The sequence below is a fragment of the Bos javanicus genome, chromosome 19, assembly GCF_032452875.1.
Source record: "Bos javanicus breed banteng chromosome 19, ARS-OSU_banteng_1.0, whole genome shotgun sequence".
In the NCBI taxonomy this organism is placed as follows: domain Eukaryota; kingdom Metazoa; phylum Chordata; class Mammalia; order Artiodactyla; family Bovidae; genus Bos; species Bos javanicus.
The window spans coordinates 30890143-30905884 of NC_083886.1; the positions used below are offsets into that span (position 1 = coordinate 30890143).

The 15742-nt window shown below is 37.8% G+C and overlaps 1 long non-coding RNA gene across 1 annotated transcript in view; it reads left to right on the forward strand.

Moving 5' to 3' along the window:
- LOC133232092 (uncharacterized) overlaps window positions 1–15742 on the forward strand; it is a 50653-nt gene that overhangs the window by 30423 nt on the left and 4488 nt on the right. The window lies entirely within an intron of this gene.

Below are 15742 nucleotides of genomic sequence, written 5' to 3' on the forward strand. Positions count from 1 at the left end.
CCATGGACAGAGGAGCCTGACAGGTTATAGTCCTGGGGTTGCAAAGAGTCAGACATGACTGAGCAACCAGCGCTTGCTATATATCCTAGTGAGTGTAGAGTGGTATCTTAATGTGGTTTTAATTTGTATTTCCTTAATGAATTAATGATTTTGGTTACTTTTTATGTGCTTATTTACCATTTATGTGTTTTATCTAGGTATCCAATTGTTTAGTTCATTTAAAAAATTGGATAATTTTCGTATAATTTGTTTGAGATCTTTATACTCACATATATAGATATATGTTTTGATATAAGTCCTTTATCAGATATATGATTAACAAATATTTTCATGCAGTCTGTGGCTTGTCTTTTCATTTTCTTAATGGTGCCTTTTGAATAGCAAAAGTTTTAAATTTTGATGCAGTCCAGTTTATCAGTATTTTCTTTCATAGATCATGTTTTGACTATTTTTCTTGTTTTAAAAGTGAGGGTTCAGGATGGGGAACACAGGTATACCTGTGGCGGATTCATTTCGATATTTGGCAAAACTAATACAATATTGTAAAGTTTAAAAATAAAATAAAATTTAAAAAAAAAAAGGAAAAAAAAAAAAAGTGAGACTATAATAGTGTGAGAAAGCTATTGCGTTTCCCTCCCCAGAGTCAACAACAGTTATCAGATTCCTGTGTGTCCTTAAGAGGTATTTTATGTATGTATAAGCAAATTTAGATATAGTCTTCCCCCATATGACTCAGTTTTTATACATTTTTTAGATCAGTGTATTTTAACCTTTTTTTCAATAACTTGCCCACTGAAGAGAGACATTAATCAAATTAAATTCATTAAGTTTAATTTCTCTTTAAGAAATTAATACTCAGCATAAGATTGTAATTAAATGGATTGAAATTTAAACTTAAATTAATTTCTCCATAACAAAAGAGATTAAGCAATAAGGTTTTTTCAGATAGGGTTGAGCTTTTTTTTTCCTGGGGGCCATAGTGAGGCACAAACTATTATAATGCCTAAGATTCTTTTGCTCTCCTAAGAACTAATTTTTACTTCTTAAGGACTGATATCACCTCCATTAAAAATGTATGTGTTAGATGTTTGAAAAGCATTTATGTTCTCTCATTGTTGGCTACAAATTTTTTTTTAAATTTTATCATTCAGCTTATTATTTGTGTTTTTCAAATCATCTGTTTTTAGTTTTGTCTACTTGATCTGTGATTTTTCTAATAGATGTAAGTTAAGAGTCCACTCTGGTTATTCTCAGATTGTTCAGATTTTTGTTTATGTAATTCAAAGTTAGTTGCTAACTCCATAGAAATTTATGATAGTTTTGTCTTTCTGGTAGATTGTATCTTTTTAAAATGAAATATGAACTATCCCTGCTGCTTTTAGTAGTAGTTTGCTTTGAGTTCTTTTTTTGCTAATATTTTGCTATACTGTGTTGCTTTTACTTTTGGGTAGCATGTATATGGCCTATCTTTTTATATCTAGCTTAAAAAATCAAGTAACTACTTTAAAAATTCATTATATGAACTTCTTTTAATAGGTGAGTTTTAGAGGCTGCAAACTGGCGTGTATTTTATGGTGTACACAGTATAAGGGCTTCCCTTGTGGCTCAGCTGGTAAAGAATCCGCCTTCAATGTGGGAGACCTGGGTTCAATCCCTGAGTTGGAAAGATCCTCTGGAGAAGGAACGGCTACCCACTCCAGTGTTCTGGCCTGGAGAACTCCATGGATTTTATTGTCCATGGGGTTGCAAAGAGTCAGACACGACTGAGTGACTTTCACTCACTCACTCACTCAGTGTCTTAAATATCCATGTAACTAGTCAGATGTTATTTCATATGATTTTACGCAAGTCACCTAATATCCGTAGGCTTCAGTTTGTTCATCTGTTAAAGGACAATTATAATAATTTTCCACCACCTCACAGGATTAATGAGAAATGTAGTTAATCCTCACAGGATCAGTGAGAAATATGTGTAAAGCAGCTACCATAGTAACTGGCAGTGTAGAAAGTATTTGATAAATATTGGCTATTATCACTCTGTTGAAAACCATGTAAAAGATAGGACCCTATTACCATAGGTCACAGGATATCGCTGGAGTCTTTTAAACAAGGAACTGACGTTTTAAGGTTTGCATTTTAAACACAGTTATGGTAGCATCATGGAAGATGGATTGGAAAAGTGCAACAGAGATAACCTACTTAAGCAGTTGTTGTGCTATTTTAGGGAAGAGTTGAGAACCTAAACTAAGCCAGTAGCTGTTGGAAAAGAAAAGAGGCGGGGGTATGTGGGGGGGTGTGTGGGGGATTGTAGACTTGACTGTGCTTGCTGCTGGTAAAATATAAATAACTGTAGATGTTTAGGAATCACTTAATTTATTCTACCCCAAGACAATGAAAACTAAATTTCCTGAGATTACGGTAATGTTTCTCTATGGAAAGGGAACAGATTTGGAAGTAATAGACGAAGGATAGAGCTGTCATTCAACAGCAAATTGCAATATTCAGGTCAGTTCAGTTCAGTCTCTCAGTTGTGTCTGACTCTTTGCGACCCCATGAACCTCAGCACACCAGGCCTCCCTGTGCGTCACCAAATCCCGGAGTCCACCCAAACCCATGTCCATTGAGTCGATGATGCCATCCAACCATCTCATCCTCTGTCGTCCCCTTCTCCTCCTGCCCTCAATCTTTCCCAGCATCAGGGTCTTTTCAAATGAGTCAGCTCTTCACATCAGGTGGCCAAAGTATTGGAGTTTCAGCTTCAGCTTCAGTCCTTCCAATGAACACCCAGGACTGATCTCCTTTAGGATGGACTGGTTGGATCTCCTTGCAGTCCAAGGGACTCTCAAGAGTCTTCTCCAACACCACAGTTTGTAGTAAAAGAATACAAGTTTCCAGGAATAATAAATTTTTACTGCAACAAAGTAACAAGCCCATCCTTGAGTTCAGTTCAGTCACTCAGTTGTGTCCAACTCTTTGCAACCCCATGGACTGCAGTATGCCAGGCTTCCCTGTCCATCACCAACTCCTGGAGCTTGCTCAAACTCATATCCATTGGGCCAGTGATGCCATTCAACCATCTCATCCTCTGTCGTCACCTTCTCCCACCTTCAACCTTTCCCGGTATCAGAGTCTTTTCTATTAAATCAGTTCTTCGCATCAGGTGGCAAAGTACTGGAGCTTCAGCATCTGTCCTTCCAATGAATATTCAGGACTGATTTCCTTTAGGATCCTAAAGGATCTCCTTGCTGTCCAAGGGACTCTCAAGAGTCTTCAACACCACAGTTCAAAAGCATCAATTATTTGGCGTTCAGCTTTCCTTATGATCCAACTCTCACATCCTACATGACTACTGAGAAAATCATAACTTTGAATATACCAACCTTTGTCAGCAAAGTGATGTCTCTGCTTTTTAATATGCTGTATGTAGGTCAAGCCCACCCTACCTGACATCAAACATATTTTAGAAATGTAGTGATGGAAATAGTGTGAAGTTAGTGTAGGTGAAGATGAGTAGATTAATAGAACTACTATTAGTAGTCCAAAAATGGTTTCTGGCATGTACAGAAATTTAGTATATCAAAAGATAGCACTTCAGATCACTTGGGGGCAGGGAGAGAAAGGACAATTAGGTCCTTGCCTGACACCATTTATAAAAATAAATGCTAGATGAATTGAAATCTTAAGCATTAAAACAAAGCAAAACTGTAAAAAAAAAATCAAGAAGAAATGGAGATACGAGTAAATAGAAAAAGTAGCCAAAAGATACAGACAGACAGTTAATGGAAGAGGCAATGCAAGTGGCCAATAAACTTGAAAATACTCAAAGTTCAGGATATTCAAGTACAAATGACAACTGGTATATTTCACCCATCATGTTGAACAAAACTAAAACCAAAACCAAAAACTGAACTAAAATTTCAGAAATGGAGACTTGATTGGAATAAAGATGCATTTATTTGGGCTTTATTCTTTATTAGGACAAGAAGCACTTGAATTGTGTTCTGCTAGACCATCACTTCATGGCAAATAGATGGGGAAACAGTGGAAAGAGTGGCTAACTTTATTTTTCTGGGCTCCAAAATCACTGCAGATGGTGATCGCAGCCATGAAATTAAAAGATGTTTACTCCTTGGAAGGAAAGTTATGACCAATCTAGACAGCATATTAAAAAGCAGAGGCATTACTTTGTCAACAAAGGTCTGTCTAGTTAAGGCTATGGTTTTTCCGGTGGTCATGTATGGATGTGAGAGTTGGGTTATAAAGAAAGCTGAGCACAGAAGAATTGATGCTTTTAAACTGTGGTGTTGGAGAAGACTCTTGAGAGTCCCTTGGACTGCAAGGAGATCCAACCAGTCCATCCTAAAGGAGATCAGTTCTGGGTGTTCATTGGAAGGACTGATGCTGAAGCTGAAACTCCAATACTTTGGCCACCTGATGCAAAGAGCTAACTCATTTGAAAAGACCCTGATGCTGGGAAAGATTGAGGGCAGGAGGAGAAGGGGACAACAGAGGATGAGATGGTTGGATGGCATCATCGACTCAATGGACATGGGTTTGGGTGGACTCCGGGATTTGGTGACACACAGGGAGGCCTGGTGTGCTGAGGTTCATGGGGTTGCAAAGAGTTGGACATGACTGAGCAACTAAACTGAACTGAGACTACAAAATGGGAGAGATGTATATAGACAAAACCCCACAAGGCTGCATAAACTGTCAGGAAGTGGGATTGGAACAGGTAAAAAGTGAAGGTGCTTGTTAAGCAAGGATTTTTGGGGTCTGTAATGATTATATGGTGGGGAGAGTACTTTAAAACTGAGTTTGTAGAGTTTTAATGTTTTGAAAATGGTTGTTAGTGTCCTCGAGTTTGATACATTTCAGAGAAAATTCAAGTTTTCATGTAGGAATATGTCTTAAACCACATGTAAAATGTCCATCTAGCTCCATTTTGGATGCCTGAACCATCAGATCAGATCAGATCAGTCGCTCAGTCATGTCCGACTCTTTGCAACCCCATGAATTGCAGCACACCAGGCCTCCCTGTCCATCACCAACTCCCAGAGTTCACTGAGACTCACGTCCATTGAGTCAGTGATGCCATCCAGCCATCTCATCCTCTGTCGTCCCCTTCTCCTCCTGCCCCCAATCCCTCCCAGCATCAGAGTCTTTTCCAATGAGTCAACTCTTCGCATGAGGTGGCCAAAGTACTGGAGTTTCAGCTTTAGCATCATTCCTTCCAAAGAAATCCCAGGGCTGATCTCCTTCAGAATGGACTGGTTGGATCTCCTCGCAGTCCAAGGGACTCTCAAAAGTCTTCTCCAACACCACAGTTCAAAAGCATCAATTCTTCGGTGCTCAGCCTTCTTCACAGTCCAACTCTCACATCCATACATGACCACTTAACGCTGGACTGGAAGAAACACAAGCTGGAATCAAGATTGCCGGGAGAAATATCAATAACCTCAGATATGCAGATGACACCACCCTTATGGCAGAAAGTGAAGAGGAACTCAAAAGCCTCTTGATGAAAGTTAAAGTGGAGAGTGAAAAAGTTGGCTTAAAGCTCAACATTCAGAAAACGAAGATCATGGCATCTGGTCCCACCACTTCATGGGAAATAGATGGGGAAACAGTGTCAGACTTTATTTTTCTGGGCTCCAAAATCACTACAGATGGTGACTACAGCCATGAAATTAAAAGATGCTTACTCCTTGGAAGGAAAGTTATGACAAACCTAGATAGCATATTCAAAAGCAGAGACATTACTTTGCCAACAAAGGTTCATCCTTACTCCCATTTTGATTTTTTAAATGATCATAAATATGTCATCAAAATTGATAGTAGCAAATGGTGATGTGGGGGAGTGGATGCTCTCATATGCTATGGATAAGGGTGTAAAATTCCAGGGCAATTTGTTCCATCTTTTGAAATTTAAAATTGCAATAATTGCCATCCTACTCTTTTCCTATAGAAGCATGGGGTAGGGGTGGGGGGACAAGAGGTGTGCCTAGGCTGTGCATCTAACATTTCTTCTAATAGCAAAACTTTAGAAACAAATGTCCCTTCAGTTACTTTGTCTGTGATTAATTAAGTGGCCACCTGTTAAGTAGTGATGCTCTGATTATGTGGTGAGTAGTTGAAACCTAACACTCACTTTAATCTGAGATAGGGATCAACATAATGCATTTTCCACTTGTTTTCTTTGAGATGCAACCGTGGAAATGGAAAACCTTATTTAAAATGATGAGTCTCAGTGAACTCCGGGAGTTGGACAGGGATGGACTGGAGATGGACAGGGAGGCCTGGCGTGCTGCGATTCATGGGGTCACAAAGAGTCGGACACGACTGAGCGACTGATCTGATCTGATCTGATCTGAAACAAGCATGTGAAGAGTTTTGATGGCAATGTATAAGAAAACTGAGCTGTATTTTGCTAAAACTTGTTTATTGGTGTATTCCAACCCTTCTCCAATGCAGATATCTCTTACACAATTCTTGTGTGACAACTCCTTTCTTTTAACTTGGAGCAAAAGTTCTTCCAAGGTCTGGCTTATATCCATTGTCCTTGCTCTTCTCACTGGTATCTGCTTACAATTAAGCCCAGAGCCAGCATTAAGTTACTGTATCTAATGGTCCTTCTACTCTGAGTCCTTGCCAAGAATTAGCTTACAATTCCTAAGGTTCTCTTTGCCCTGAGGATTTTTCTGTTTTTTCTCTTGATTGAAGAGAAGCAGAGGAATTACAGCCGGTTGAGGCATTTCTGTCTTTTCCGATATGAGACTCTAGTTACCTCATCTTCAAGAAAACGAAGTAACTCCTGTCTTTTCATGACTCGTGCCAAAGAGGAATGTTGTTTATATTATCTATGCTCTTCTATTTTTTTTTTTATTGGTGAGTAGCAGTCTGTTGTAAGGATATACCATATTTTTTCATCTATTCTCTTGCCAAACCATATTCTTTCCTTTTGTGGGCGGATCTTTTATTTCATTTGTTCAATCTGAGGAGTAGAATAGCTATGTCAAAAGGTGTAAAGGTATGTACTTAATTTATAAGAAATGGTCAGACAGTTAAAAAACACAATTGAACCATTTTACGTTCTTACTAGTATACATGAAAAATGTAGTTGTCCAGCATCCTTGCCAACACTTGTCATTGTCAGTCTTTATAATTTTAGCCATGCTTATGGAAGTATAGTAGAAACTTCTTGTGATTTTAATCAGTATCCTTTAGACCAGTGATATTGAACATCTTTAAATCTGATTATTGGACTTTCACATATCTTCGTTTTGGAAGTGTATGGTAAGTTTTATGTGTACATTTCATGTTTTCATTTCAGTTCCTGTATGCACTGCAATGTGCTCACCACCAGAAGTTTAATTTCTACCTAATCACCATATAGGTGGCCCCCCTTTACCCATTTTTCCCTCCCCCAACTCCTTTCTCCTCTGGTAACCACTGTTCTGCTTTGTTCTCTATGTGTTTGCTTTTGTTTGTTTATCCCACATATGAGTGAAATCATACGGTATTTGTCTTTTTTCCATATGATTTATTTCATTTAGCGTAATACCCTCAAGGTCCACCCATGTTGTTGTTTATGACAAGAATTCACCTTTTTATGGCCAAGTAGTATTCTATTCTGTATACATCTTCTTTATCCATTCATCCATCAGTGAGCACCTAGGTGGTTTTTATGTCTTGACTGTTGTAATAATGCTGAGAATGAACATAGGAGTGCATATATCTTTTTAATGTTTTCATACTCTCTGAATAAATATCCAGAAGTGGGATAGTTGGATCAAATGGGAGTTCTAGTCTTAATTTCCTGAGGAATCTCTGTACTGTTTTCCACAGAGGCTATAACCAATTTACATTCCCATTAGCAGTTCATGATGGTTCTCTTTTCTTCACATCTTTGCCAATGTTTGTTATTTCTTTTTTTTTTTTTTTTTGATAAAGCCATTCTAACAGGCTTGAGGTGATGTCTCATTGTGGTTTTGATTTGCATTTTCCTGTAATCAGTAATATTGAACATCTTTTCATGTGCCTCTTGGCCATCTATACATCTTCTTTGGAAAAATGTCTAATTAACTCCTCTGCCGATTTTTTAATCAGGTTGTTGTTTTTTGTTTTGTCTTTGGTTGTTGTTTAAATGGTATGCCTGACTGCTTCCAAGATATTTTTCTTTGCCTTTAGGATTCAGACATTTATGATAGAACTTGCTGTGGATTTGAGTTTATCCTACTTGAATAAACTCCTTATTGAATCTGTAGGTTATGTCTCTTGACAAGTTTAGAACTTTTCAACTTTTCAGCCATTATTTCTTTGAGTACTTTTTCACTCTGTTCCTTCTCTTCATTTCAGGACTCTGATAACATGAATGTTAGATTTGTTTATGATGGAGCCATGGAACCCTTAGGCTCTGTACATTTTCCTGTTCATTTTCTTTCACTTGTTCAGGCTGGATCATTTCTTTTCCATATTCCAGTTCACTGATTCTCTCCTCTGTCCCTTCCATTTTTCCATTGAGCCTGTTCATTGCATTTTTAAAATTTGCTATTGTATTTTTCACTTCTAAAATTTCCATTTTAGATTTTAGATCTTCTGTTTCTTTGCTGAGGCTTTATAGTTTTACATTTGTTTCAAGCATGTTCATAATTGCATTTTTATTGTAGATGCTTTAAAATCTTTGTCAGGTAATTGTAACATCTCTTATCATCTTGATTTTGACTTTTTCTAGTCATTTATCCTTTTTTTATTCAGTATGAGATCTTCTTGAATAATGAGTGATCTTCGACTGAAGCCTAGACATTTTTATATTATGTTCTGTAATTCTGGATCTTATTTAAAGCTTTCATCTAACTTTCTGTGACATTGTTCTGTTAAGGTAAGGGGGTGGTACCACCTTGTTACTGCCAGGTGGAGGTACAAATCCAGGTTTCTTTCTGTTAACACTTGACAGGGAGGTCTCCTTATTAATCCTGGGTACAGATGGATGTCTTCCAAGTGGTTGTCTCTGGCTCCACAGTTGGGGGGCAGCAGCCTCATTACCACTGCGCAGTTGTGAAAATGCTGACTTCCCATTAGGCCTCCTTTGACAGTGAGAAGGACAAGAGTTACCTGATGGCTGAGAGTCAAGGATCCCATCTATTGACCACATTTGTGGGGTCCCATTACTGGCTAGCAAACATGAAAGTCTTTTCTTCCTATTTGGTCTCTCCTGACACCTCCCTAGTGGTGGTGGGGCACCACATTACAGCCTCATGGGGTGAAAGAATAGATTTTCTCCTTGACTTTTGCTGGTGGTGGGATACAGCCATAGCTTTTTGTTTTTTTTTGTTTTTTTTTGTTTTTTTTTGATTGGATTGGATCAGTTATCTAAAAGTTTTTCTGTTGATAGGCTGCCCATTACTTTGTACTTGGGTTAAAGAGAAAAGATTCTTGTTGGGCTTTCTTGGTCTGCACCCATTTGTGTTTCTGTGTTGTCTGCTTATTCAGTTTCAAGTCTGGGGCATATTAAGCAAAAAGAAAACCTGGAGAACTTACCTGGCTAGTCCATCTTCTTCTCTCCACTTTCAGAATTTCTTAGGTTAGTTTTATGTCTAATGTCCAGGGGGTTTTAGCTGTTATTAGTGGGAACAATAGGGAAAAGCAGGTCCACTTCATCTTCCTGGAGACAGAAGTATCTTTACTGATTTTTTTGTTTAATTTCTATTGAATACTGAGAAAGTGGAATTAAAATATCATCTGGTTTGAGATTTATTTTGGGATAATGCATGTAAAATCCCTAACACTGTGCATGGCACATGTTAAATTATTACTGGAGTATTATTCATCCCACAAATATTTCTTGAGTACTTGTTACATGCCAGGCAGTGTTCAAGTCATCAGACATTCAACAGTGAACAAAACAAAGTCCTGCCCTTGTGGAGCTTTTATTTTAGCTGAGGGAGAGAGATATGAATGAGTAAGTTAAAAATCAAGGGGTGATTTATTCCTAAGTATTTTATTCTTTTCATTGCAATGGTGAATGGAATCGTTTCTTTAATTTCTCTGTTTTCTCATTATTAGTGTATGGAAATGCAAGGGATTTCTGTGTATTAATTTTATATGCTGCAACTTTACTATATTCATTGATTAACTCTAATAATTTTCTGGTGGTGTCTTTAGGGTTTTCTATGTAGAGACTCATGTCATCAGCAAACAGTGAAAATTTTACTTCTTTTCCAATTCCTTTTATTTGTTTTTCTTCTGTGGTTGATGTAGCTAAAACTTCCAAAACTATGTTGAATAGTAGTGGTGGGAGTGGGCACCCTTGTCTTGTTCCTGACTTTAGGGGAAGTGCTTTCAATATTTCACCATTGAGGATAATGTTTGCTGTGGGTTTGTCATATATGGCTTTTATTATGTTGAGGTATGTTCCTTCTATGCCTGCTTTCTGGAGGGTTTTTATCATAAATGGATGTTGAATTTTGTCAAAGGCTATCTCTGCATCTATTGAGATAACCATGTGGTTTTTATCTTTCAATTTGTTAATGTGGTGTATCACTTTGATTGATTTGCAAATATTGAAGAATCCTTGAATCCCTGGGATAAAGCCCACTTGGTCATGATGTATCTTTTTAATATGTTGTTGGATTCTGTTTGCTAGAATTTTGTTGAGGATTTTTGCATCTGTGTTCATCAGTGATATTGGCCTGTAGTTTTATTTTTTTGTGGCATCTTTGTCTGGTTTTGGTATTAGGGTGATGGTGGCCTCATACTATGAGTTTGGCAGTTTACCTTCCTCTGAAATTTTCTGGAAGAGTTTGAGTAGGATAGGTGTTAGCTCTTCTCTAAATTTTTGGTAGAATTCACCTGTAAAGAAGCAAAAGACCTATATATAGAAAACTATAAAACACTGATGAAAGAAATCAAAGATGACACAACAGATGGAGAAATATAACATGTTCATGGATCAGAAGAATCAATATAGTGAAAATGAGTATACTACCCAAAGCAATTTGTAGATTCAATGCAATCCTTATCAAGCTACCAACAGTATTTTTCACAGAACTAGAACAAATAATTTCACAATTTGTGTGGAAATACAGAAAAACCTCGAATAGCCAAAGCAATGTTGAGAAAGAAGAATGGAACTGGAGGAATCAACCTGTCTGACTTCAGACTATACTACAAAGCTGCAGTCATCAACACAATATGGTACTAGTGAAGAGACAGAAATATAGATCAATGGAACAAAATAGAAAGCTGAGAGATAAGTCCACACACCTATGGACACCTTATCTTTGACAAAGGAGGCAAGAATATACAATGGAGAAAAGACAATCTCTTTAACAAGTGGTTCTGGGAAAACTGGTCAATCACCTGTAAAAGAATGAAACTAGAACACTTTCTAACACCATACACAAAAACAAGCTCAAAATGGATTAAAGATCTAAATGTAAGATCTAAATGTTGCCCTAAAATTCCATTTTGTTGGGAACCCATTTTCCACCTGGTCTTTCTTGACAGGGTTTTTTTCTACTTTTAAACAGTTTCTAAATAAAATTCTGTATTTCAAGAAAAAAAAAATAAATAAATGTAAGACCAGAAACTATAAAACTCCTAGAGAAAAACATAGGCAAAACAATATCTGATATAAATCACAGCAAGATCTTCTATGACCCACCTCCCAGAGTAATGGAAATAAATAAAAAATAAACAAATGGGACCAAATTAAACTTAAAAGCTTTTGCATAATGAAGGAAGCTATAAGCAAGGTGAAAAGACAGCCTTCAGAATGGGAGAAAATAATAGCAAACAAAGCAACTGACAAATAATTAATCTCAAAAATATTTAGCCAACTCCTGCAGCTCAATACCAGAAAAATAGATGACCCAATCAAAAAGTGGGCCAAAGAGCTAAGCAGACATTTCTCCAAAGCCATACAGATGGCTAACAAACACATGAAAAGATGCTCAACATCACTCACTATCAGCTAAATGCAAATCAAAACCACAATGAGGTACCATCTCACGCTGGTCAGAATGGCTGCTATCAAAAAGTCTACAAACAATAAATGCTGGAGAGGGTGTGGAGAAAAGAGAACCCTCTTACACTCTTGGTGGGAATGCAAACTAGCACAGCCACTATGGAGAACAGCATGGAGATTCCTTAAAAAACTGGAAATAGAACTGCCATACAACCCAGCAATCCCACTGCTGGACATACACACTGAGGAAACCAGAATTGAAAGAAACACGTGTACCCCAATGTTCATCACAGCACTGTTTACAATAGCTAGGACACGGAGAAGGCAATGGCACCCTACTCCGGTACTCTTGCCTGGAAAATCCCATGGACGGAGTAGGCGGCAGTCCATGGGGTTGCACGGAGTCGGACACAACTGAGCGACTTCGCTTTCACTTTTCACTTTTATGCATTGGAGAAGGAAATGGCAACTCACTCCAGTGTTCTTGCCTGGAGAATCCCAGGGACGGGGAAGCCTGGTGGGCTGCCATCTATGGGGTTACACAGAGTCAGATATGACTGAAGTGACTTAGCAGCAGCAGGACATGGAAGCAACCTAGATGTCCATCAGCAGACAAATGGTTAAGAAAGCTGTGGTACATATACACATTGGAATATTACTCAGCTATTAAAAAGGATGCATTTGAATGAGTTCTAATGAGGTGGATGAAACTGGAGCCTATTATACAGAGTCAAGTAAGTCAGAAAGAAAAATACCAATATAATATATTAATGCATATATATGGAATTTAGAAAGATGGTAACGATGACCCTATATGTGAGACAGCAAAAGATACACAGATATAAAGAACAGACTTTTGCACTCTGTGGGAGAAGGCGAGGGTGAGATGATTTGAGAGAATAGCATTGGAACATGTATATTACCATATGTGAAACAGATCACCAGTCCGAGTTCAACGCGTGAAACAGGGCACTCAAAGCCGGTGCACTGGGACAACCCTGAGGAATGGGATGGGGAGGGAGATGGGAGGGGGATTTAGGAAGGGGGACACATGTACACTCATGGCTGGTTCATGTCAATGTATGGCAAAAACCACTACAATATTGTAAAGTAGTTAGCCTCCAATTAAAATAAATAAATAAATTTTAAAAAATCAAGGAGTGATGAGGTACATGAAGACATTTAAAGTAAATCCGAGGAGTTAGAAGTATAATTGGTAGGGCAGGGAGAAGGGGTTGTCTTTTGATACTGAGTAGCTGGGAAAGGCCTCTCTAAGAAGGTGTAATAGATCTGAATCCTGCAGCTATGAAGGTGTGAGCTATATGGATGTCCAGGTGAAGAGTACTTGCTCTTCCTTTCCTCTCATGAAATGCAGATTACTGACCTTGTTTCTAGGGGAAGGTTGTCATCAGCACCTCTCACTGATCAGGCTAGGCTGGGTTTCTCACTTCTTCCAGGATTGAATTAGAAGATACTGGTCTAGGTCTCACTCTATTACCTGTTAATTATGCAACTATGGCAAACCATCATCCTCTTTGTATCTCAGTTTCCAAAAGGATTCTGTCTGTCTCACATCATTGTGAATGTTTAGTGACTGATAAATTGTAAGTGAAAATGTTTTGCAAATAAAAGAGTCTATAGATGTAAGATGTAATTATTTTATATAATTATAATGACAGTGCTTTCCAACATGAGCTCAAAGGCATTTACATGGTATTTTAGTGATTGTTTCAGCTCAGCCTTTTCATTTTATAGATGAAGAAACTGAGGCCCAGAGAGGTTGGGCTGAATTGATAGGTGTATATGTGGGGCAATTGTACATCATATGTAATTTCTTTGTGAAATATTTGGTCATAATTTAGAGCCATGGTTTTCAGAATGTAGTCACTGAACTAGCAGCAGCACTAACATCACTTGGGGCGTTGTTAAAAATACAAATTCTTGGGTCCCAACATAGACCTACTGAATTAGGAACTCTGGAAGTGAGACCCCCAAACCTGCATTTTAACAGGACCTCTAGATGACTCTGATGCATGCTGCATTTGAGCAGCACTAAAGAAAAGGTTCAAGTAATCTCTTGGCTCCCAAGGAAGGATGCTGGCAGTCTTAATGCTCCAAGGAAGCCCTCAGCAAAATTGTTAGTAAATGGCCTCTGTGGATACTTTTTCTTATTGCCTTTCCCTCTCTCCAGCTTGCCTTCCTTCAGGCACATCTTGAGAGACCTCTTTCTATGCTTTTTAGTTGGTTAGCCAATAATTCTAGCTAGAGTATTAGTTGAGATTAGTATATTCTCAATTTAATTAGAGATTAAAGTCAACATCCTTGAAGAAGCCAAGGGTTCAGTCTCTATGAGTAGGATATGTAGACAGAGGATTGAGAGAAGGGGAAGTATTGTTTTGGAGTAGAGGGCTCTTGAGATTTCTTCTGATTTTGGTGCCTGTTGCTTATGTGGAGACTTATGAATTGAGTTGAGGGAAAAACATTCATGATCTTTTCAAGTATCAGTATGTTAATGGTCCCAGATTTTGCTTTCAGTTTTCATGGTCCTAAGAGCATAGAGAGTAAAGAAACTGGCCTTTGTACAAATTTTTAGGAGATGTTTTAGTATAATGGTGCCTGGCTAGATACAAAAACACTAGGGCATGGCCATCTCTGCTTAGTTCTGCTTGCATACATTTTAAATAGATTCATCTGTAAGTTAGAGAAAATGCCCCTTGCTCTTTGTAACATTTCACAGTCTTCTTCCAGTCTTAGATTCTTTCCATCCTAGTAAGTCCAAGCGACACTTATCAGGAAGGAATTGGACTTAAACTGCCTGCATTTTTCCTGATTTAACATTAATCATGGAGACTGCCTTCTGCTTTCTCCTTGCTGGCATCCTGTTTGGATTCTTGTATCTGGTATCAATAATTTAGAAACAGTTCCCAAATCTCAATGATCCCTCATATCAGTTAAAGAAAATACAAAGAGCATTATAAGTATTTATATATGATCATGTGTGGTTTTATTGTAAGACATAAGGATATAAATCTATAAATCACTTAATCTATGAAGAAGATGAAGAAGAATATTAACTAGCTAAATCCTTGCTGCCTTATTTAATCAAGGACCCCAGAGTAATTGACCCCTAGATAATGAAATCCACTCTCAACTCTCTACATAAGCAATTATTTAAATAGTTAGGAGACAGGATAATAAAGCAATTGCCCAGTGCTTTTGAGGTCAATAGGTTCACTCTACAGAATTTAATTAAAATTTGATAATAAACGCCTACTCCAGGCAGAATATTTCATTAGTCTTCATCATGACCTAGGTAAAATATTCCTTATAATTATGTTCTACTGCTTTTAAATTCTCTTCTCATGAAGCAGGTTCCTTATTGCTAATTAGGATTCCCACACTGGGGAAAGGAGACTTCTCACAGTAGCTTCCTCACGAGAGAGGGATGCCCTGTAAAAGAGTAAATTGGGATTCGACTAGCTTGTTTTTAAATGTCTACAGAGTGAAACCAAATTGTAAGCTTTAAGAAGTATTTTTAAAAAGTACTCTGGCAATGGCTGTGATAAAATTTCAGTCACATTCTTTTTGATATTAAGAAATTTTTTCTAGTTCCTGTTTGAAGTATGTATGGTACTGAGAAAATTTAGGTTTCTTGGTAAGCAGGAGTGTGTGTAGAAATTAGGTCAAAAGGAAGATTTACCTTAAAGGTTCTGTCCTTCTTCTTGGAGAGATAGGTGGTTCTGAGGAAAAGCTTTTCCCTCGGAAGGAAATAAA